This window comes from Panthera uncia (assembly GCF_023721935.1).
Source record: "Panthera uncia isolate 11264 chromosome C1 unlocalized genomic scaffold, Puncia_PCG_1.0 HiC_scaffold_3, whole genome shotgun sequence".
NCBI lineage: Eukaryota > Metazoa > Chordata > Mammalia > Carnivora > Felidae > Panthera > Panthera uncia.
Genome location: NW_026057584.1, coordinates 13865017 through 13871915, shown reverse-complemented (window position 1 = coordinate 13871915; position 6899 = coordinate 13865017). Strand labels below are relative to the sequence as shown.

Genomic DNA, 6899 nt, shown 5'->3' with positions numbered 1-6899 from the left:
AAGACCACCCACCATCTATAGCTCAGACAGCTGCTATCAACATCCTTCCACATCCTCTTCTTTTATTATTATTTAAAATTTTTTAATATTTATGTATTTTTGAGAGACAGAGAGACAGAGATAGAGAGAGACAGAGCATGAGGGGGAGGGGGCAGAGAGAGAGGGAAACACAGAATCTGAAGCAGGCTCCAGGTGCCGAGCTGTCAGCACAGAGCCCGACGTGGGGCTGGAACTCACGAACCGTGAGATTATGACCTGAGCCAAAGTTGGATGCTTAATCCACTGAGCCACCCAGGCGCCCTAATTTTTTTTCAAACCAGATATTTAGAATTCGTAGGAAGTAAGAAAAAATTCTTCAAAAACATGTGAAATGGTAAGAATTTGTTGAACTTTAGTTGGAGGGAGACAAGAGCCCTGGTTAAATTGTGTTGTGTCTTTACATTTTCTCCACACACACACACACACACACACACACACACACGTTTTTACTCAGGTGAAACTATAAGCTCAAAATAAACACGAAGTGCAACCTGGAGTAAAAGGGATGTCACAACACATTTACCCCCAGAGGGCACTTTTTAGTAAAAGAAGATTCTACCTCTTTTCTTCATGATGTTCAGCTTATAGAGGAAGAAGGGAGTTCTTGGTATATGTGGTTATGCTTATGAAGGCCAACCCTTTTTCTCCACATCTGCATTTTAAATTATTTATTTATTTTAAAAATATTTTTTAAGCTTATTTATTTATTTCTAGTAATCTCTGCACCCAGTGTGGGGCTCGAACCTGCGATCCTGAGATCAAGGATCCCACATTCTTCCAACTGAGCCAGCCAGGTGACCTTCCACACCTGCTTCCTTTTCATTATCAATTGCTTTCTGAATTATTGTCCAGAAGCCTGCTAACGCAGCTGTAGGAATTTTAGAGAAAGATTTTGAGAGGAGGAGCAGTACTGTAGTATAGGGAAAAACCCCTAATCCGGAAATAAAGAGACTCCCAAAGAATGACAATAATAATGAAATATTTGTATATTGTATTTTTAGTGTACAATTTATAAAATATATAATTGAATTGAATTATTCAATTGAATAATTCAATTCTATTCAATTGAATAATTCAATTCAGTTCTACTGAATAATTGAATTGAAATATAATTCATGTACTGTAAATTGACCCCTTTACAGTTTACAAGTCAGTGGCTTCTGGTATATTCATAGAGTCAATCAGCCATCACCATGATCCTAATTTTAGAACATTGTCATCAGCCCTGTCCCCTTTAGCAGTGACTCCCTAGTCCTCCCTTCCCCCTTCTCGCCCCACCTTGCAACCACTAATCCACTTTCTTTGTGGATTCACCTACTCTGGACATTTCATATATGTGGAGTCATATCACGTGGCTTTTTGTGTCTGGCTTCTGCCACTTACTATGAAGTTTTGAAGGTTCATCCATGTTGTCACATGTATCAGCATTTCATTCCTTTTTTATGGCCAAATAATATTCCATCATACGGCTGTGCTATTTTTTTGTTTCTCCATTCATCAGCTGATGGGGCTCTCAGCTAGTTATTTTGGCCTTTTGGCTATTATGAATAACGCTGCTGTGAACGTTCACATACAAGTTTTTGTCTGTGTATGACATTTTCGAATTTATGCTGTGTTTTCGGATCTGATTCAAACACTTTGTGAGATACGGCAAGTTTTGCCGTTTCCATTTCATAGGTAGCAGAACAGAGGATCTCGGTTATAATTGCCTCGTACATGCTGGAGTCAGCATTCAAATCCAGTTCTATTTTTAAGAATCGCTGAAAGGATGTAAAAAGAAGCACACTATTCCTGAAGAAAGATGAAATTTGTGGTCTATTTTTAGTCTGGTGAAGATGAGAACGTGTTTACCCGTGCCTGTCAGAAAAGCAATGTCGAGACTAATTTACAGATTCCAGAAGAAAATGTTTCCCTGACAAGTGGTCAGCATTGCTTACAAGAGAATTAGAACAAAATTATACCGAGGCTGTTGTATAGGTGCAGGTGGTTTTGTTCTTTGTTATTTGATGATTTTTACTTTCAAGGAAAATCCAAAGACAGATTGTAGCTGTTCACAGTCCTAATGGTTTGCAGAAAGAAACAGCTCCAGATTCTTTTTTTCTGTTAATTGTCACGCATCTCCTCTTGGAGACATGTTTATGACTAGATTTAAGTCTTAACACAGTCTATTAATATTTCAGATTTGGCATCAGACACATTAAATAGTATTATTCATGCGAACCTTGCCAAAAGCGTTCTATAAGTCGAAACTTGACTAAATTAATGTAGTCCTTTTTGATCATTTGAGTCATTGTATATAGAAGTTTTGCTAGGGACTTTGGAAACGGTTTACTTCAAATTTTTCACCCAATTCATATGTTCTGGTCTATGAGTTGGGTCCCCCTTCCCCATCTGCCCTCTTATGGCCAAAAGCCGCATCACTAAGAAGAAAGAACAGGAGCTTAACAACAAACAGGAGTCTTGTTCAGTTTTTTTTTTTGTTTTTTTTTTTTTTTTTTTTTTTTTTTTTTTTGCTTGGGTTGTCTTTCCCCCCAGTGGTATTCCTGATGAACTCTGACTTGCCCTTGCCTTTCTCCGGCTTGCTGGGGTTAATCACTCTTACCTGTGTCAATACTCATGTTCCCTTTATCACATTCCAGTGGCACAATTGGTTTTAATGACTGCGTTCTGTATCAGGCAATGTGCATCTTGAGAGTTGTGTATTTTGTTCTCGTCAACATCCAGTAGAATTCCTAGCATAGCCACGCAATAAAGATTTGTTGAATTGGATTGACTTTTCCGTAGGATCTCAAGGACTCCGAGTTCTTGACTGCAGTTTGTGAAATCGCTATCTGCCATTACAGTCAACGAGCACTGAGCCCTCAGAGCTGGAAAAACTGAACTGGATGTATACGATTTGTAAAGCATCTTGCCCATATCCCCAGCACTTAGGCAGTTCATGAGTGTATACAGAATTGAAGCCAAGCCAGATAGAAGTAGAATCAAAATTAATATTTAGAACGACTACCCATCCATATGCATGTAATTGGTGGGGCAGCAATGCGTGGGGTATGTGAAAGGTTTAGATATATTGGGATTAGTTCATGGTCTTTGAGTGGGGCTGGGTCATGTTATTAGCCAGTCTCATAAGGATCAATCAGTCTTCTTTCGACACGAAACTATTGAGCAATTAATTTGAGGGTGGAGTCAAAAAGACTTCCTGACTGATTGGATGTGGGTGTCACAGATGAAAGGGTCAAGGATGCTTCCAGTGTTTCTGACCAGGGCCACTGGAAGGATGGAGTTGCCATCGACTGAGATGGGGGGTTTGTGGTGAAGCAGGTTCGTGCCAGAGGATCCGCAGAGTCGGTCCTATGCCCTACGCAGGCGCTTGGGACACCTCAGTGAACAAAAGAAGTAAAGATTCCAGCCCCTGCCTTTACATTTGCACGGAAGGTTTGGGACAAAAATGTGATCCATGAAAAAATGATGTAGATGTTAGAAAGGGTAAGAAGTAGGAGAAAGTATAGGAGCGGGGAGCAGGGATCAAGATGCTGGTGTGGGGGTGCGGGAGCATCTGGAAGTGGAACATTTCAAGCAGAGGAAACAATTCGAATGCACTAAGACACGTAGTGCCTGCTTGTTCCTCCTGGGAACATTTGCGCATGAAGTCTGTATAACAGAGTCACTCAGGGAGAGGAGATCTGATGGGCCAAAGCGCAGGTCCCGTAGGGTCTAGCAGATCATTGTAAGGACTTCGGTTTGTGCTACTCCGGTCCAAACAGGGCGTCGTTAGTAGGTTTCCTGCCGAGTGATGGCATGATCTGACTGGAGAGACTGCTCTGGAAGCTAGGTTGAAAAGAGACTCCAGGAAGGTAGAATAGACCCAGGTGGAAGCAGGGAGACTTTTAAAGATGCCATGGCAGAAATCTAGATGAGAAGAGGTTGGATTCTGGATATATTTTGAAAGAAGAGCCAACAGTGACAGAAAAGGGAATCAGGATGGCTGCAAGGTCTTTGACCCCAAGGACTGGAAAGGTGGAGTTGCCGTCAATGAAATAGGGGACTCTGGAGGAGAGGAGTTCTGCAGAGGAGGGTCACGAGTTGCTTAGCACCCCAACCTGGGACACCTGTTAGACATCCAGGTGATGCCCGCACTACGGGAGATGGGAGGTCCATTGGGTGAGAAGCCGCAGGGGACACGGTGCTCCCTGGGTTACAGTTCTGGTGAGAAAAAGATGGAACCATCTGGAGAGGCTTGTGGTGTAGGGATTATACAAAGGATGGGCTGTGCGTCGCAGAGGGCAGTGCGGGAATGGTTCAGAGAGTTGAGGCGGAAGTGAAGATGGAGTCAAATAGGGGCTGAGCAGAGCCTTGGGGGGTAGAGTGAGGAAGATTCCAGATGGCCTGAAAGTCTGGGCCTTTTCAGGGTGATTGACAGGCACAAGGATATGGGACATAATGAGATACGTCTTGGGGGCTTCAAGACAGTGGTGTTGAGGCTTTAAATGTCAGGGGCTGGATGAAGGTGGGTATCTGGGGCTTTCTTTGGCCCCTGTTGGAGGTGATCCAGGCAACATGCTTTCCGTTGACCCCGCTGATGTGTCTAGAAGCCTCTGGGGAAGATAGAAGTTGCCCTAGCAGGTGCCCTCTATTGAGTCCTGTTTATGTAGGTAGAAGACATGGGATATTTGAGACCCTATTATATTTAAAGCACTAGGCTAAGCTATGTGGGGCACAGAAAAGTCATGCGGGTGTTGTCCTTAAACTTTTTGTGATTGTTATATTAAAATTGAAATCATAGTCTCATCACAGTCTAAATAATGGCGGCCTCTGCCATTCTAATACATCTTAGAAGAATCCCTCAAAGAGGGCATTTTGTCCATGATATTCCTCAAGATGGCCGCTGTGTTTATGAGAACATTATTTTTATTATTTTATTTTTGTAATTTTTATTTGTTTTTGAGAGAGAGAGACAGAGCACGAGCAGGGGAGGGGTAGAGAGAGAGTGAGACACAGAATATGAAGCAGACTCCAGGATCCAAGCTGTCAGCACAGAGCCCGATGTGGGGCTCGAACCCACAAGCTGTGAAATCATGACCCAAGCTGAAGTAGGACGCTCAACTGACTGAGCCACCCAGGCGCCCCAAGAGAACATTATTTTTAAAGGCACTAATTGGCAGTCAGAAAATTCACGTTCAAGTTCCACTTTTTGGTTTACTAATAAATTGTGAATCTTCACGCTCTTTGTGCATTCGCTTTTGACGCCTTTTAATATCAGTATAATGAAATCTTGCTCACAGACAAATGAAAAATAAAATGTGATTATGCATGCAAGAAGTGTTATAAACACACAAAAAGGATCGTAGAAATATAAGGTGGTATTCTCATGGTGAGAAATACTTAATGTTTTTCTGGATGTTTAATCTGTGAATACTGTGGGAGCCTCGAAAGCGCACGTTAAAACACTCAACAGATGCTGTGTCCCATCCACAGGAACTTGAGGAACCAGCAACGATAGTCTGAAAATGGCAATTCCTTCTTAGATTTAGTAATACAAAAAAGAAAAAGAAAAAAATAATAATATTCAAAGTAGAATTGTCATCGTTTGCTTTATTTAGCAACCTAGGCTATAAAGAATGAGTGCGACTTTAATATTTTTACATGCATTACAAGTTATTATGAAGTATTTTCTTTTCAAAGGAAAATTATAAACGTCACAGGATTTCATTCTGGTTCTTTTCTCTTTTATTTTATTTTACGTCTTTATTTGCTTTAGGTAGGTAATGTCTGCATGGTAAAATACTCAAGTACACAGAAGCACAGAAATCAAAGTAAACACTTTCATTTCTAACTCCTAGGACCTTCCCATATACCCCCTCTGCATTACCTGCTCCCCCCTCCCCCCTTCCCCCCAGAAAAGAAAACCTCCTGGCTATTACTATAACCAGTAGGTTTCTTTTAAGGGAGCAAATTTCTGTTCTATTTCATGAAAGCAGTCTAGAAAGCCAATGCTACGGCAGGCGGGGATGTGGCTCAGTGGTAGGGCGTATGCTTAGCATGCATGAGGTCCTGGGTTCGGTCCCCAGCATCTCCGTTCCATTTATGCCTTGCTCAGGAAATATATTTCTCTGTGACAGCCACACCACATAGTCCAAGATTTTAGTCTCAATGAATTTTAACCAAACACTTTAGAGATCAAAGGGAGCTGTTGTTGTTTTAATTTTGACGTTTTGTTGTTGCATTTCACATGCTGGCTTTACTTCCCTAATGGTTAATGATAGGACTTGGTCATTAAGTAAGGGATCGCGAGCAGTCACTATTCCAAACGGAAGGTAGATGTGATATTGAGGACCCAGGCGTTCTACTCTGTTTTTTAGTGCAGGAACTAATTTGGCCGCTCAGAATGAAGGGGAAGCAAGATTACAGATGGCGGGTAGGATGGGACTTATTATCCCCAGTTAAGCCCTGTATGAGCCAGCAATCAAACACAATGTTGTCAAAGTCAATTCTGGAATAAACTCCCTGTTGCCACTCCCTCCCAATTTTGAATCTACGATAGTTTACGCACAGAACGACATCCCTCATATTTGTGATAGAAATACTGTTGGGTAAAAAACAAGAAAAAAAAAAAATCAAGCCACAGCTAGTTCAAGACGAGCAGATATTCAGAGTCGGAACTAGCCACGTAGGCGACGGGTCCCTATTCTGCAACTGAGCCTCCCAAATACTCTTCCTTTTGTACTTGCACCTCTTCTCAGTGGAGGATAGTAATAAGGACATTCGTTTAACCTTTCTGCCGTGCCTGCTACTCAAGGCACCCGAGGCACAGGCTCCTAGGGCTGGAACCACTCTTGTTTTCTCTATTTTTATTGAAGTAT

At 41.9% G+C, this 6899-nt stretch overlaps 1 non-coding gene across 1 annotated transcript; it reads left to right on the top strand.

Moving 5' to 3' along the window:
- The first annotated feature begins 6043 nt into the window (after positions 1 to 6043).
- Positions 6044 to 6115, top strand: TRNAA-AGC (transfer RNA alanine (anticodon AGC)). Its single transcript has one exon. It is a non-coding gene; the product is annotated as a tRNA-Ala (tRNA).
- Positions 6116 to 6899: the final 784 nt, after the last annotated feature.